Source organism: Anser cygnoides, chromosome 27 (genome assembly GCF_040182565.1).
Source record: "Anser cygnoides isolate HZ-2024a breed goose chromosome 27, Taihu_goose_T2T_genome, whole genome shotgun sequence".
Lineage (NCBI taxonomy): Eukaryota > Metazoa > Chordata > Aves > Anseriformes > Anatidae > Anser > Anser cygnoides.
Window position 1 is genome coordinate 1408083 of NC_089899.1, and position 16489 is coordinate 1424571.

The window sequence follows — 16489 nt, forward strand, 5'->3', positions numbered from 1 at the left end:
AGGATTTCTTAAAAAGGTCGTTCTCTCTCCTTTTTCAGGGAAAGAGAGGGAAATTGGTAGTGTCAGAGGCTTTTATGGGAAGCACCTGTGTTACTGGGCCTCATCTCCTGCACCTCCAAGGGCATCACGAAGTAGGAGCACAGCTCAGCAAGTCTTCTGCAGGATGGGTTTCACATGGTGGCCAACCATACAAAGCGTTTCCCAAACCTGCCTAAACTCAAGACCCGTAGGAGAAGACTGAAACCAGAAGCCTGCCCTGGGAGAAGAGGAGGAGGAAGAGGGCACTGGCACCAGCAGAGACATCCCGAAAGGACGTGAGCTGCTCCTTGTATGACACAAGAGGTTAAGAGAAACCCCAGCTGAGGTGGGGAGAAAGTTCCCTCCTGATGGCAGATCTGGCATCATCCCCAGCAGGTACGATGGCACACCTGCCATCAGATGAGCCTGTACCACCACGGCAGAACAGCACCTTACAAGTACCCCCAGTACCTTGGCTCCTGCAGATTCCTCTCTCCACTCCCAGAAGGAAACTATCTGTTGGGGTGGGGGAGGATGCAGAGCCCCTCCTAACTCCCACAGACAAAAAGGGCAAGTCCCGAAACACAACAGAGTTTGTGTTTAGATTTCACAACTTTAACCGAGAAAAAAAAAAAAAAAAAAAAGGAATGGATCTGTACACTCAAAGCCTGTATTCTCTGCCATGTTCCAGCAAGTCCACTGAATTTATTGAGATCACATCTTCACCAATTGATTCCACCAGATGGGAATAAATCAGCTGGATGTTTCAAAAACACCCAGGCTCTTTCAAGGATAACATAGCAGTTTTGAAGCTATTCTCTAAATCCCCATTCTTGCTCCTCCACCACTAACAGCAACAGGACCAACGTGAAGTGTAAACAGCTTCGGTTCAACTCGACTGTACCTTTATTTTAAAGAAGGATGAGTAAGTAAGGGCTATGCAGTAAATTTTAAGTTTTTATGGATGGTTCTGCCTTTTATTACAAGGAACAGCATAGCTTGGGGCGGAGCGCCTGGGAACTAAGTAGCAAATACTCAGCTTTAAGTGCCATCGCTGTAACAGATTAACCACTATGATCAATTCAAAAGGCAGTTTAGCGCCCAACATAAAACACTGTAAACTCCTCGGACTGCAGGCCACAGGATTACACCTGGTCAGCCCAAAGTCTCATCAAGAAGGAAGTCCTCCGTGCTGTTCCCCTGCCCCCCGAGCACGTTGCCAACAGGAAAAACCCAAACCTCCTCCTTGGAGTTCACAGCCTGGGTCTGCCAGCCTGGTGAGCATCGCGCTCGGTGCCAGAGGCAGGGAGCTCCTGCACCGTCACCTGCTCGCTCACTTTTGCCTCTGCTGGAAAAGTTACAGAACAGGGAAAAAGTCAGAAAGTTCCAGTTTGGGACTTGGGAAATTAATTACTCTGTGCTGATTTTTCCAGATGTGCAATCCAGCCCAGAATAAACCTAAACAGCTGCAGAAGCCGTGCCTGGCTCACCCGGCTCTGCCCCATCAGGGCACCTCCAGGCAACCAGGGAGCAGCCGGAACAGGTTTGGAGCACAAGCACACACAGGGAATGCTGACACTGTGCATGGAGACAAAACCACAATTAAAAAAAAAAAGAGGAAAGAAAAAGCACGCTTTGCTTGCTGTTTGTAATGTACACTTCCACTTTTCCCTGCATCACACTCAGTTATCCGTATCGCCTCCTCTCTCCACTCCCATTCATGATTTATAACTTCCTCATACAAACTTCAAGTAATTCCTTCACAGGAAAGCACTTATGCTCACTTTTTTTTCCCCTACTATTTAGCTCAACTTGGTAGCATGAAATAAAAAGGGCTGAAGTTAAAATTACATCCTGAGGCTTTGCTAGAATCAACACTGCTGGTGAGCACCGGCAGCAGATACGGGCTCAGCGCAGACCATTTGCAGACGGCCTCGGATCCCACTGCAGCCACACACAAACCCGTCCGGCTACGTGATATTCACCCTTTTCGGTAGCCAAAAACAAAGATCAACAGCCCTCTTTCCCAGCATGATCTGGAAACTTTTACAGTGAAAGGGAAAAAAAAAAAAAAAAGCAAGGTTACAGAAGAGGAAACGGGGAGGTTAAGACGCATCCAAGTCAATGCCCCTGAGTGAAAAGAAGTCAGGGATGGCTTTGGATATTCCCTAAATGCAGCTGATCACAAAGTTTCTGGCTCAGCAGTCGCTCGGACCCAGCACAGCCCCTGCACACACCAGACCTGCCTCCGGCAAGCACGGCCGCCCGGACCACCCGCACGCCCCCTCCCCACCATGCCTACCCCAATTAATTTCTCGTAGCAGCACGCAGGAAAGTTTCTGTAAGAAGTTGTTTCAACTGAGCTTAATTACGTCATAAGCGCTTTTATTTCCTACATACTCATTGATAACGAAGCTAGAAGTGAGATCTCTGACAGAGTTGTTAAAAATTATTGTGTGTGTACCACTGTGTGAAGGTGTTCATGTCTGCATGTGTATTAATGTGCGTACATGTGCACACACAGGAGCTCATGACCTTGTTGTATGAATTTTTAGAGGAATAAACTTCAGATATCCAAATTAAGAACTGACCTAGAAAAAAGAATTAATGCAACGGGGGAAGGACGGTAACAGGGGGGTCAAAAAATAATAATAACAATAACACAAGGCCCACACCTGAGCTCCCCTGGGCACCACAGGGCCTGTCCCTTCCCTGAAGGAGTCGAGGCGATGCGGGGGGATCCCCTGGCTGTGCCCGCCATGCTCCCCATGCCACGAGCCCCACAAGCGGGGCTGCCGCTGCCCAGGCCCCCTCAAAACGGGGCGAGGGGCAGGCGGGCGCCCAGCACCCCGAGAGCGCCCACAGCACGCCCTGGGCCGGCTGCCAGCCCCGGGGCCGGCTGAGCACGGCAGCCCACCAAGGGTTAAGCCCTGCCATTTTGGTGCCATTCACCGATATGTCCATTAAGGGTGTTACATAACAAAATGGCAGCCCTTAACCCTTCCCGTGCCGGCTGAGCCGCGTGTGTGCTCACGCCGGCCCGGCAGCACCTCCCCGGGCACGGCAGCCCTGACCCCCCCCTTTTCTGTCATGATTATCGTTTCCCCTCGCTGCGAGGGCGCAGGGGAAGATAAGTGACCTTGCTGAGGGCTGCTAAGTACTTGCGGTTAAAAGGAGAAGGAGCCCACAAAAGTTTCCTCTGTGCCGGGGTGCGAGGCATCGCGCGGCGTGGCGGGGAGCAGTTCTGGCCGGCGAGGGGCCGGCGGCACGGCAGCGGCCTGCCTGCAGGCTCCAGCAGAAAAGCATCTCGGGGGCACTGGCCGGATGGATTATCGAGGGAGAACAGCTGGGACACGGGGTGTGGGGATCCCAGGGATCCCACCGACACCCTGGGCCTGCAGGAGCGGCTTTGTTATCACCCGAAGGAGCAGCGGCGCCAGGCAGCCCCGGCACAGCGCCGTGCCCGCAGCGCAGTAGGAAGCAGCTCAGCCCTCGTTTGACTAAATATTTACGGAAATTAACAGACAAACATCTGTAGGAGCATGCTGAAGCTCCGAGCACCACAAACGTTAAGCTCTGGTTTTGGCCAGAAAGGAGACTTTGGAAGCTGGAGTCCCGCTGCACGAGGAGTCACCAGTCTGCCTTCCATCGCTTTTGTGTCAGCTCGCCTTAAAAAGAAAATCGCTATTAAGGCAAGGTTTGGCTCCGTTTGTGAAGGAAACCTGCACTCTAATCATTATCTAAGCGCCGTGTGCATCGGAGAAGTGGTCACAATTCCTAACAGAAAGCTCAATGTGCCATATAGGTTATATTAAACATCTAATAGCTGTGGCCTGTAAAAGTCAATCTTATTCGCTAGAATTCTGTAAGAACCTCAGAGAAGCACTGCCAGAGCGATCTTCAAAAAAAAAAAAAAAAAACTTAATTTTTTTAAAAAAAATCTTGCATAAAGCGAACAGACGTTTCTCCTAAACCTCTCTTACCGGCGGTGCTGTTCTCTCCTGAGAGCACCCAGCGCTCCAAGCCCCACTTCCTGGCCTCGCCGTGGGGACGCGGGCGCCCCGGCAGCACGGTGCCACCTCTCCTCATGCTCTGCCACCGCGATTCAGAGCTGCAGCTTTCAGCAACGAGGGGGGTTCATCGTCACCCCCAGCTCGCCGGGGGAATTCGGCAGGAAAAAGACAGAATCAAAATCATTTTGTTTAAAGGCAGGAGCACGTGGCCTGGTGCAGCTTGGCAGGAAGGATGCTGCCTCCCTTTACTGCGTGGATTCTCCAGTCACGTCAGCCCCTCACAGTTATTAGCTAATAATTAAGAACTGTTTATCCCGTGTTTATTTTGACTCAGAAATAAAACCTACTGCTTAGAGGACTAGAACTCGATTTTAAATTTCATTTAAATATTAAGTAACAGCACTGTAGCACTGTAGATTGCAATCAAGTCCCCCCCCAAGTTCACGTATGCTTCTTATTAAAGAAGGGATCTAGGTTGGTTCATTTATTTTATGCAAGAACAGCAAAATTAGCATCGTTAAATACCCCGTCACAACAACAATCAGCTTTTCCAGCACTGCATGCTGTGCATATTGTAGCACGGGTGATTCCTCGCTCCTCTGTGTTTTAAAAACTTAAAGGAAGAGAGGCTCTGTGCACTCAGACCATCCCAACGGGCTGCAGCATCACCCTGCCCAAGCAGGGCCTCACTCCGGATTCATTCAACCCAATATTAATTATTTAACACGGCCGCAGCCCAACCATAGAGGGAATTAGTATAAATGAATACAAAGGACTGGGCACCAAAAGAAAGATCTGAACAACTTAAAGAATTTTCTTCTTTTCCAACCACTAGCCTAATTCTTCTGAAAAGACCTTGGATGTTATATTAATTCTAAAGCCACAGCTTTGGGTGTAAAGGCGTTTATTTAGAGGGTACTACTTGCAGCCACTACATGAGGGATTTGTTTGACCTGAATTCTCCCCCAAGTTTTATGGATCTATTTTTGTCTAGAAACTACTGGGCAGGAAGTCTGCTAATGACTATGTCTGGGCTTTGTATTACCAAAAAAAAAACCAACAAAAAAAACAACAAAAAGAGAAATCACCGAGATTCCTCAGTGCAGAACAGCAGTTAACACGAGTTTCGATTAGGGTTCAGAACAGCAGTATTTGGGTAACAAGTTGAACTGGCAAAATAAGATAGTATTTAGGCACACATCTCTACAACTTCACAGAGCTGCATTTCAGGTGCTTTAAGTCACTGATCAAGAGAGCAGATTAAGAAATTTCCACAACTGTGGTGGATACGTCGAAGTGTGAGAGTAATACAACTACTCTCACTGCTACTCCCACTCCTTCACCACTGACTGATGTCATTAAGGAGGATGTTTTTATGATTTCATGTGGGTCTCATGAAAGGTGGCTCTACCATGCACAAGTTTGGGCTCTGGCTCAGTTCTGAAGCTGACTATGTACAAATAATAAATGAAGTAATTAGTAAATCTACCAGCAGAAACATCAACACCTACACTAGAGAAGAAAAACAGAAGCAAGGACCAGAAATCCTTAACACTGATCACCAGAGCCTTGGCAGTGTGTCTTTTAGAGGGGGAAAAAAGAAAACAAAGACAACCATTGGACAAATCCTATAAATTACTATTTCTAAAATGCTGCCTTTGACAATACGGTGAGATGGGTGAGCACCATCACAGGACAGTTGCTCCAGAGAGCTTTCAACTGCGTTACTTCAAGTACACCATTAGATCACTGCCACAGCTACAAGCTAGCTGCAGAAATTTCATTTCCATTCACCATTTTTCTTCTGGGGGTTGCACAAATGATCAAAATCTACAGGAGTCTCAAGGGAGGAATTTCAGTGCACTTGCTTTTGCTTCTCCTCTCGTTCAAGACTGAAAATACCGTGCAGCTGTTGTGAATGCCCAGCTAAAAGGAAGCGAAACTTCTTTGTTTGCCCATTAGCAAGCTGTGGAGATTTACATACTTTGGAGCGCTGATTAAACGTTAAATGAAAGGCAACGTTTGGATAAGGCACAGGGACCAAATCCAGGTCCGAGTTTAGCATCTGAGCTCTGCCATCCTGGACAAGGCAGGAGCAGAGGTGTAAAAAAAAAGCACCCGCCCACAACTCTTACCCGTCAGCGAAGTTCATGGGTTCCACCTGGGGTCCTGTCCAGGCCGAGCGGCTGAAAGTGACTGCGCAGAGGGTCCTGAGGAAAAGACAAGTAGTTTAGTACTCCTTTAGTCTCCCCGGTGGCATGCCCACCGCCTTCGCCCAAAGCACACTCGATCACCAGACAACAGTCCTAAAGCTCCGCTGCCCACGTGAAAGGTGACAAGACCACATCTTTTACATCCTATTAGTTGAACTGGAAAGGAATTGCAAGTCAGGCTCGTGTTCCAGTGCTTTGGGCTTAAAAACAGAAAGCGCGCACAGAAATATTTCCATTACTACTTTTCTTGTTCTCTATTTCTTTACTCTTTGCTTCTTCCCAGAGGAAGCCAACTGCTTCTTGGTACCTCTGGTTTGCCCCGAACACCACTGGAACCAACATCCCCAGTTCTAAGTGACCGTTTCCCTGGCTGGGTGAGGACACCCCAACCCCAAATATTGCTCCAGCATCAGTCCCATGGGGCGAGCCTCCAGGCAGCCCCGGGCCATGCACGCGGGCAGGGGAGCACCACTTGAAGACGCGTCTCCCGAAGGAAACTTATTTACTCTTCCCCAAACCAATTGTGGCATGACCTCAAAAGGCATGCTGCTTTAAAGACAAATGCTGACAAAAATAAACGTCTCATTTCATAAAGGTTTTCAGCTGCTTTCAGCTTTTCATTTGCCCAACAAGCCAGCAGGCCCCTGGACCAGCATTTTAATAGCTGCGACGCAGCGAGATGCGGCAAACAAGGCAGTATTTGTCCAGCGGTTTAGGCTAGCGTGGCTCAATGCCACGAAGCTGCTGATGGCAGGAGAGCCTTGTAGCTTGAGCAAATTTCTTGAGGAGCCTCTGTACTCGAGCTCCCAGCTCCGGGTCCTCCTTGTCCTCGAGATGCTTTCCTCTCACCTATTCCATCCAGCACCCAACGGCAAAGCCGATTCTTGGTTTGTGCTGTGTGAGATCATTCAGCGAACAGCCAAGATACTACATAAAGGCAAGGCTCCTTCATATTGATTTGTAAGTAAGGAGGTTTTGGTGGGGTTTTAGGGTCCCCCGTAACGCGGACCAAGTCAGCTATCCCCTGTTCCTGGTCACACCTGAGGACACATCCCAGGTCCCTGCAGAAGCTGCCAGGAAGTTGAACATAAAGCAGAGAAATAAAGTGGAAAGGACTTCTTACCCAAGTTTTGCTCCTACAGGAGAGCACACAAAAAGCATCCTCATAGACGATGCTCACGTGCTGTCTGCTTTTTTACTCCAGAACAAGCCCTGCTGGCCCACACTTGCTTATGCCCTACAAAACCCCTTTTATCGCCCTGCACATACAGCACACGACATTCACACCTTGTTCTTCCCTCGCTAGGAAACAAGAGGGAAGAAACAGAGCCTGTGCACACCAGCACAGTACAACCAACTCATTTCACCATACAAGAGGGCCAGCAGCTGCCTGTGCCTGCAGCAGGAGCTCCCTCGGCACCGCCTGCTCTGCTTTTCACCTAGCACGAAGTGGACACCACGACAAGAGCTGCGATGCCGGCAGCGAGCCCCACACCACGCACACCAACTCGAAGCTGGTGTTGGCACGGGGCAGCAGCGCCGGGCTGGAGGTGGAGCACTGTAATTGATGCACGCCGGCTGCCAAGACGACTCCTTGGAAGCTCGGCCTCTTATTTCTGCTAAGCCACCAAGAACTCTGAGTCATTTCCCTCCTCAGAAAGTTGCAGAGCTATTTTCTTTTGTCCAGCGGGCAGGACAACAGCTCACCGACTTCTCCTCCTCCCCCCTGCCGGATGGGGAGGAGATGCTGAAGGGTCGCTGTCCCCGGCACGCTCCGCCTGCGGTCGGTCACCTCCACAAAAGGAGCTCCAGCGAGCTCGGAGGTCATCTTGTCCCAAAAGCTGGGAGATCCTGCCCCGTACAACTCGTCTGCTTTACTATTTCCAGCACCCCGAAAGGTTCCAATAGGTTCAACGCATCGCTACGAAATTGCAGATATGGAAAGTTAATGAATGGATATGCAACTGTGTGCGGGCCCTGATTAGCCATCTAGAGGGCAGGTCTTGCTAATTATAGCTCATCCTATTAGTCCAACGCTTTTCTAATTAGTAGCCCACTGAAAACCATTGCTAGAGCCACTTCAGGGGCTTCACAGGGGTCCGACAAGCGAGGGGCACTACGGTACTTCCATGCTGCTCCTCGTGTGCCCGGCCAGGACGCGAACCAAGGCTCCTCCATCACCGAAACCTCCGAAACGCAACCCACACGACGCCGGGTCGCGGCGGGAGCTGCCGCGTTAATCGGCAGCTACGACACTATTGCAGCAGGCAGGAAGCCACAAGTTGTGACGCTGCTGGGAAAAAGGGGGGAGGGAAAAACAAAAAGGGGGAAAAAATAGCATTATTTGTATGGTGGGGATAGTGCTGGCGGGACCGGCGAAGGTCGCGGTGGCCGGGGAGGCTGAGGGATGGAGCCCACGCCGCAGGGACAGCCTGCACATCTGCAAGTCCTCCCCGAGAAAGAGGAATAGGGCGACACGAATGGGCTGGTGGCAGGGTTTTAAGGGATTTTGGGGGAGGCTGGTACAAGCAGGAATCCTTCCTTCCGACGTGCTCCGCACATGGGAAGTCTGAGCTGCCGAGTCGTCTTCCTGAGCCTCCGGCCGGCCTCCATTTTTAACGAACCGGAGCGCTCAGCTCCCAGAGTGCTCCTGTCATGGGACTAAAATAGTTTTCATCTTGCGAGGACACCAGAGGAGCACTTTAACCGCTTCACTGCCATGAAATGCTGGCGGCGCTGACCCACGCCGTGGAAGTTTCCCCGGTCGGCCCCGGGTGCCAGGCGCCGGGCTCGCTCCGCGGCGCAGCCTCCTCCTGCTTCTCTCTCCAGCACGGGAAGGTTGCTCGCACGGCGCCGAGAAAACCAAGGTGAAAATGTTTATAAAAGCGTGTTGAAGGAGTTATTTTTAAGGCATCTATTTAGGGCTTCTCGTAGGAAGCGGGCGATTAAACGGTTAAGGCTCTGAAGTGAAACTCTGTCTAAACAGCAGCTCCAAGTTTTGACAGCGCTTCCATCAGAGAAACCTCTCTGCAGGAGGAGGCAGCGTGCGGCCGAGCCAAGATGTTGGCTGTAAAGCCAGCCACCCAACAGACACGGTGTTACCCTGCTGACCCCTGCCCACATCCCCCAAACCCTCTGAATCAGGGCAAGCTGCACGTTTCAGCCCCCCAAAACTTTCCTATTCCAACTCCGAGCGTGGCAGGGTGGTCACAACCCAGCAGCATTTGATATTCTGAAAAATATCCCAATTCTCCAGCGTTGCTTACAAAGGTTTGATGCGTCAGTTGAAGAGAATCACAGATCTCACTCTGATATAGCAACTTTTTACATCTGTACGAAGTGAAACACAAGAAATCCACCAGGCACTGGACCGAAGGTACTTCACCAGCAGAGCAGAAATCACATCTACTTGTTCAGAGCCGACTTTGTCACTTGGTGAAGGTTTTTCCTCTACAAAATGATGATGGAAGTTGAAGATCGGAACACTAGGCATTGCATTTTTTAGCAACATTGCTGAATTCCAGCAACACTATCTGGAAAAATTATGATCCGCTAAAATTCAAGAGATTTACCGTGCAAAAGAAGGCTTTAAAAATATAATATTTTCAGAATAAGACAGGCTCCAGATTCTATAAGAAGATTAAGGCATGGAAACTATGACACAGGTACCCCAGTGCAGCAGTGCTGCTACACATGCCTCCTCAAACAACCGAGATAAGAAAACTTCTGTACTTTTTGGAAGGCTGAGCAAACTGGTCAGCAGAAAAAGGAGTCACGTTTCAATTTAAATATTGACACACGAGGGGCTAGCTTCTGTCTCAGGTGCTCAGGCTTTACTTCCATAAACATTTTTGAATATGGGAGTGAAGTCTTCCAAGTATTGGTCTGAAAAGAGAACCCGAAGCCGTACAGAAGTATCAAATGGGGGTTTTAAGCACCAGAATTTCAGCTGAAAGCACTTCTGTACACTCCAAAAATGCAGCCTCCTGCCTGCAGGCGTCTCAACAGAATTCTAGGAAGAGCCACTGGATGGAAATAATAGTCACGGCACTTGTGTTAATACAAAAGCCATCATCGTGGAGTGGAAAAGCACTTCTCTGGCTTTTTATGAATGTGCCAATCCACTCTGTACCTGGAGCACGTTAGTGTTTCACCGAATAGTCAAGAATTGCTTTCTAACTTCTCCTGCACGCCCGAAGACCCCGGCGAAAGCTCCCGAAGCCCCCTGGCCGCACACCCTCCGGTTTCAGCCTCTGTGCAGCGAGGTGCCACCTCGCAGGGAGGCAGAAAAGCTCCTTTCAGATGCTCGCTAATACCACCGCTACCAGTTTATTGTGCACGAGTCAGATGGCAAATAAAACCTGTTACAAATTAAAAGTCTCCCCGGCTCCCTCCTGAATTCCTGCGCCAGGGATAAAGCGGGCGGCTCCCCTCCCCGGCCGTCAATAGCATTCCTAATTACCCCCTTCAGATCAATGCCTGCGCTCGCGGGGCACGGGCGCCGGGAGCCGCGGTGACCCTGGGGCGAAGCCGGTCCGCAGCAGGATCGCGCCACGCTAGCGGCCAGGGAATCGCTCGAGGTAGGAGCAGCAGAGACAGAAACGGGAAAACTACTCACAGGCAACGGCTGCTCTTCAGACATGTCACCCCGGCACGTCCGTCCTTCGGGGGAGGCTTATTTTGCAGCATTTATTCTCCTAATGGATGCCAAGTCAAGGGGTGTCAAATCCCGTGGAAGCACACGTGGGGCTTCAAGGAGAAACCCTTCCCTTCCTTCGGGGTCCGGGCGAGCTGGGGGGACCGCTCACAGCGGCACAGATCTCGCTGCTCACCTGCTGGTGCCCAGCTCCATTCTGCCCCCCGAACCCCACCACAAGCATGCACCAGCGTGTAGGAAAATGGGGAACCAGGGAGCGAGTGCTCCCCAGAAAATCCAAGCTGAGCCTTCTGAAAAACCACGGGTGCAATCTAATCTCTCGCAATCAAAACTCGGTGTTTTCAGATCAAAGTGCAAACGCGTATTTTGACTTCTCTCGTTCCTAGCCTGGAACATCTCAGCGGTAATCGCATTACCAGGCTCCTTCCTCCCTCCCCGAACAAGCCCCGCATGGAGCGATCTACCTGTGCTTTCCCCGAGATAAGCCACAAGTCACTCAAGTGTGGGGGCCTGGAAGATGCAAAGATAAAGAGGCCCCAATAATGCAGGTCAGAAAGAAAAAACGGTACCGAGCGGAGTATTTCTCCTTCCAGGCAGCACACTGCTCCAGACCTTGAAAATCTGGTGTTCTGTAAGCAGAGCCTGGGGTGCCCCATTACTGCTCGCCTGCTTGGTGGCACGGGGCTGACGCGCACGCAGCCAACGCGTGGGGTTTGAGGTCTGAAGATGCCACATGGAAAACGCCAATGGAAACGTCGCAGATGCCACACGGAAAACCTTTACGAAATGAGCCCCAGGCCGGCACAAAATGGAGCGCGTTTCTCTGCAGGTTGATTCAGAAGATCGGGCAGGCTCAAAATACCCAGATCACGACGTGGTTGGCTACTCATGAATAGAAACACCCCCGATTGTCTAGGGTTGCACCACTACGGGCTCTAGCAGACAGGCATGCGGCTCATACGGCTTTTCACTCATATTGCGATTTATGTCTTCGAACGGGGGGGAAGCTTCCCCTGCAAATCTATGAAAAAGCAATTATTCCCCCAGAAGTCCACAGGGGACTGCTCTTGGGACACTTAAGCTTCATAAAATTAAGAACAATATGTCATAAAATAAGCAACAAAACGCTGACATTTCGAAACAAAGTCAACCTTCAAGCAACAGCTTGGATAAACCAGTTGTGATCTGCTCTGGTTCTGAGCCGTGTTCCCCTGTACAGACATCTCAGCGATTTCAAGTTCTCACTCCAAGGAACAAAGAGCTACGATAAGGAATTAGGAGAGTCGTTGAGTACAGAATACACCTCCCCGTGAAACGGCCAGAAAATATTTTTGTCCTTAATTTTACAGTTAATAGTTATCCTATGAAACCTCATCCACTGATGAAGAAGCCGCACCAGACCTTTGGAAGAGCCAGGTCCAAGCAGGGATCTACATCTGCTTCACATCTACCCAAGTGGATCTTCGTAACGACTACATGGGCAGACCTGACTCATTAAATCAAAATCTTTGCAAGAGGCTGACTCGCAGTCACAACAAAAAACACCCGGCACGTCAGACAACAGGCAGGCAGCAGACGTGAACAAAGCAGTGCCCGTTTTCAGAAGAGGAACTGCAACATTTGCTGTTAAGCAGAGGGAGAGAGCTCCACGAAGAGTGAAGAATGGATTAAATGTCTTCAGGTTGAGGGTTCTTTGGCCCTTTTTCAATTTATTTTTTTTTTAAATATATAGGACAGTTTGCACTATTTTTGGTTACTCTGTGTTTCTGGCCGATTACATCGATCCTCATGCAGGACTGAGAGTGACTGGATGCGTGCGGGACGCCGCCGTCCATCCATCCACAGCGGCACCGCGATCCTCTGTGCTGAGAAGCTGCGGGCTGGCTTTGATTAAAGGGCAATTTGATCACCTAACGGCGCAGGTTTCCGTGGATAGCTGCACCAGCATGTTTTTCAAGAACTGGAATTACTATTTTCGATATGTTTAATGTTTTGGACAGAGAAGGAGGGCGTCTCTTTTCTACGTAAAGAGGCAGCGTTATGAAATGCATTCGCAGAGCATTAAATGGAGAAAAGGGATATGTGCATGACCTTATTGCCCCCTTCCCCAAGCGCCCAACTCCAAGGCAGGAGAAGGGAAAGCCCTGGATCTCCCATTAGGGGTCAGAGGCTAAAATGAGTGGCAACATTTGATTAAAAAAAAAAAAAAGAGCAGGTGGCAAATTGTTGTTTCTAGCTCTGGTGGAAAAAATCTGTTCTACTTCGAGCGAGTAAGCCGTGCCTTCTGCATTCACCGCGTTTGCCCTGGGATGCCCTACCTGGGGGCTCTCTCTCGGCTGCTGGGCGATGCTCAGTGCTCCCGCGAGGCTGTGCTGGGCTCTGCAGGCAGCTCGTGCCCACCCAGTGCCAGTGACTTTAACTGGGCCACCTGGGATCGAGCAGGACACGGCAGCGTCTTGTCACCTTCCTGCACTGAACAGGGTGAGCGTTCAACTCCTCCTGCATAATCCCGTCTGTGCCTACCTGGCTTCAGCAGCAAATACAGCACAAAGACTTTTTATTTTTATTTTTTGGAGCTCGTGATGCCGCCCTCCGCTAGTACTGCGTTCCCAATCTCAGTTGTAGGAGTACGTTAATAACCCACAAGCTAATAATTTTGCAGCAGCATTCTTCGTTTTCCCCGATGATATTTAAAAACCTCGCCGAGGGTGTGTGCAGAGAATGACACCGCTCAGAAAGCCAAAGAAGGGAACGAAATGGCAGCTTGGCAGCCACCCAGGGCCACACCTATTTACAGGGGAAGCCGAGCACAGCCACCATCATTAATTAATTCAGAAGCCTCGGCACACACAACTTGATCTGGATGCAAAGTGCAGCCCCCACCTGAGATCAAAAGGGAGCGCTGCACGCCGAGCACCGCACGCAGCCGTTCCTGTTCTAAAAGCAAGGTTGTGGGGCAGATGTTCAGCCCGTGGTCCCACACCCAGAGGGCAAAAGGAAACCCAAGTTGTCCTTATCACCCCTGGGATCGAGGGGGGATTATCTCGAGCATGCCTAACCACTAGCAGCGAACCCGCGAGGGTCCCTCGACCCAAAGCAAGCCCAAAGTAAGCAGACACAGAAGATGAGCAAGGCAAAATTTGGGCGCTCAGTTACTTCAATTGCTTTTTGCAAAACGACACCCAACTTGCACAAAAACACGAGGGTGCTTTGGGTAGAAAGCAACCAGAGGTGTTACAACTACAACGAACAGCGTTTTGCAAAGGAAATAGTCTTATCGAGTTTGCGTATCTAAATGTCCTAAGGGATCAATAACATGCGCAATATTAAAATGAGTCTTATTTAATTACTTCTATAGGCTTCATCGTCGCAATTCTCAGGCACCTCATGGCAACGTAGGGATTAGAAGTCACCGATCGGTTCTTCAGCTGCCAGGACTCGCATGCTTTTGTTCCCCAAACCACTTCTATCAGTTAAATTCCTGGCTGCTTGTTAAGCCATTGTCTCCAGCTTTAAAAACCAGCTTTGGCGCAACAAAAAGGAATTAATACATCCCTCTCTGGACACCTTTGCTAAAGGAAGCCGAAAAAGCAGAATAATCCTAAATACCTTCAACACAAACTAATGGAATAAAGATTGCAGGCAACAAGCCTGGAAGGGCACTCCCCCAGCGCAGAGAAACGCACCATCATTTAAGAGAATTTAGGAGAATTTTAGAGCTTTGCCAGCCACAAACTACTTCACACGTGCCACACGCCAGACCACCCCTAAGGACATGCTGCCTTCCACCTCGTATTCTACGTTACTGATTAATCATACGCCTTCCCACAGGGAGTATTTGCAAAATATCTTAAGGCCTATTGACACAACAAGTCAAAAAGTTTCTCTGGGTGATCTTCCTGTTCAACCCTTTTAGCCGTGCATGCAGCCGTGGCCCCCGGAGCAGTAACAGCCCAATGCACAAGCAACCTTTCATGAACTGCAGGACACACATCTGATGTTAGCCGTGACTGCAAGTGCTCCTACTGCCTGTGAGCGCGACTTCAGTGCATGCAGCAACGGGCACGCAGAGCCAGCCCGGATTATTCCAGAGCTGAGCGCCTCAAACTTACGCAAGGATTACGTGTTGAGTTTTATCCAGAACGTCCTCTGCCCATTGGTACCTTCCTTTTCTGAAGGAGCCACACCACGAGCCGAAGCCTTCTTGCAGCATCACCTGTTTTCAGGAACAGGGACAGGAAAGCTGCTAGGAATGCCATCTCCCTTTTAATCCAAATTCACTTTTGTGGTTGGGGGAAGAGAAGCCAAAGAGGGTTCGTGGCACATCTGGTGGCCCTGCTTGAGCAGGGGGGTGGGACAAGATGACCTCCAGAGGTCCCCTCCAACTGCAGCCGTGTCGTGGTTGCGTGACTCACAGAGTTAACTGAGGCATTCACGGTACACTTCTCCCTGCTGCACGCGTGGCCCAGAAATGGGGAACTCTGCCCACGGACCATGCCCAGCTCTTCATGAGCACAACCCAAGCCCCTGATGGAGAGAAGATTCACTGCACGCCCTCCAGAGATAACAAATAGAAGCAAGAGGTGTTGGACTTGATGATCCTTGTTGGTCCCTTCCAACTTGGATAGTCTATGATTCAAGAACCCTTATATCAAGCACCTAAAACACCAAAGTTCTTCCACCACTTATGACAGGCTGCCTTATGAAACAATCGCTTTCAGAGACTACATCTAATAAGCCTTAAAAAAAAAAAAAAAACAACAAACTACCAGAAAACCAAATTGCAAGTCCAAACACAACAGCATCCTCCTACAGAGCGTCACACTACTACTGTGCCTGCAATAGGCACCTAAGTAATTTTACTATTGTACAATGAAAACCAGAAAATTGTAGACCTGTATTGTGTTTGAACCTGAATAGGTGGTTCAATGTGTTTGTACATACTGCCACAACAGAAACACACACACAATTGCAGTACCTAATTCTGCTGGAGACGGGATTTTTCTAAGATCCTATTAAATATGAATGCCTTCAGTTTACTTCCCCTAATGCTTGCAAGCATTTCAAAGCCCGCGATCACATGGCTGCTTCAGCAAATGAACACACCGGGCACAGCTGACAGCCCATGGCTAGGAAGTCGCTCCTACGTACAGCAGTAGGTAAATGAGCAGAAGTACTGCACAGCCTCACTTGCACGACCGAGGTTTTGGAAACCTCTCCAGGTACCTGACCACCGCTTCAATGCTGGAAGCAGAGGGGAGGCTCGCCTCCCATTTCCTCGCCCCCATGCACATTGCTGGTCACCCGTGGCACTACAAGGTGCCGCCGACCGCGTCCCGACACGGGTCCCAACAGCCCTCGACCCACGTGCCTTGAGCTATCGGGCCTGGCGAGACTGCGCCCAGCTCTGATTGCCTCTGTTCGTGTTTATACAGGAGTAAGCCCAAGTCAGAAGGTGACGCATACGACACCAAAACCAGCAGACGACGTACTTGCACACTGATCCCTTTCATTCCACGGCCGAGTTCACTACAGGGCACCGTAAATTAGCAGAGAAACTGCATTCAAGTTGTTAGTCACCCCCTAAT

At 50.0% G+C, this 16489-nt stretch overlaps 1 protein-coding gene across 6 annotated transcripts in view; it reads right to left on the reverse strand.

Moving 5' to 3' along the window:
• GATAD2A (GATA zinc finger domain containing 2A) overlaps positions 1-16489 on the reverse strand; it is a 63477-nt gene that overhangs the window by 27995 nt on the left and 18993 nt on the right. For all 6 annotated transcript variants that reach the window (XM_066984031.1, XM_048052404.2, XM_066984032.1 and 3 more), the window contains exon 2: positions 6167-6241. The gene's annotated coding sequence lies outside the window, so the exon portion shown is untranslated. The remainder of the gene's footprint in view (positions 1-6166; positions 6242-16489) is intronic.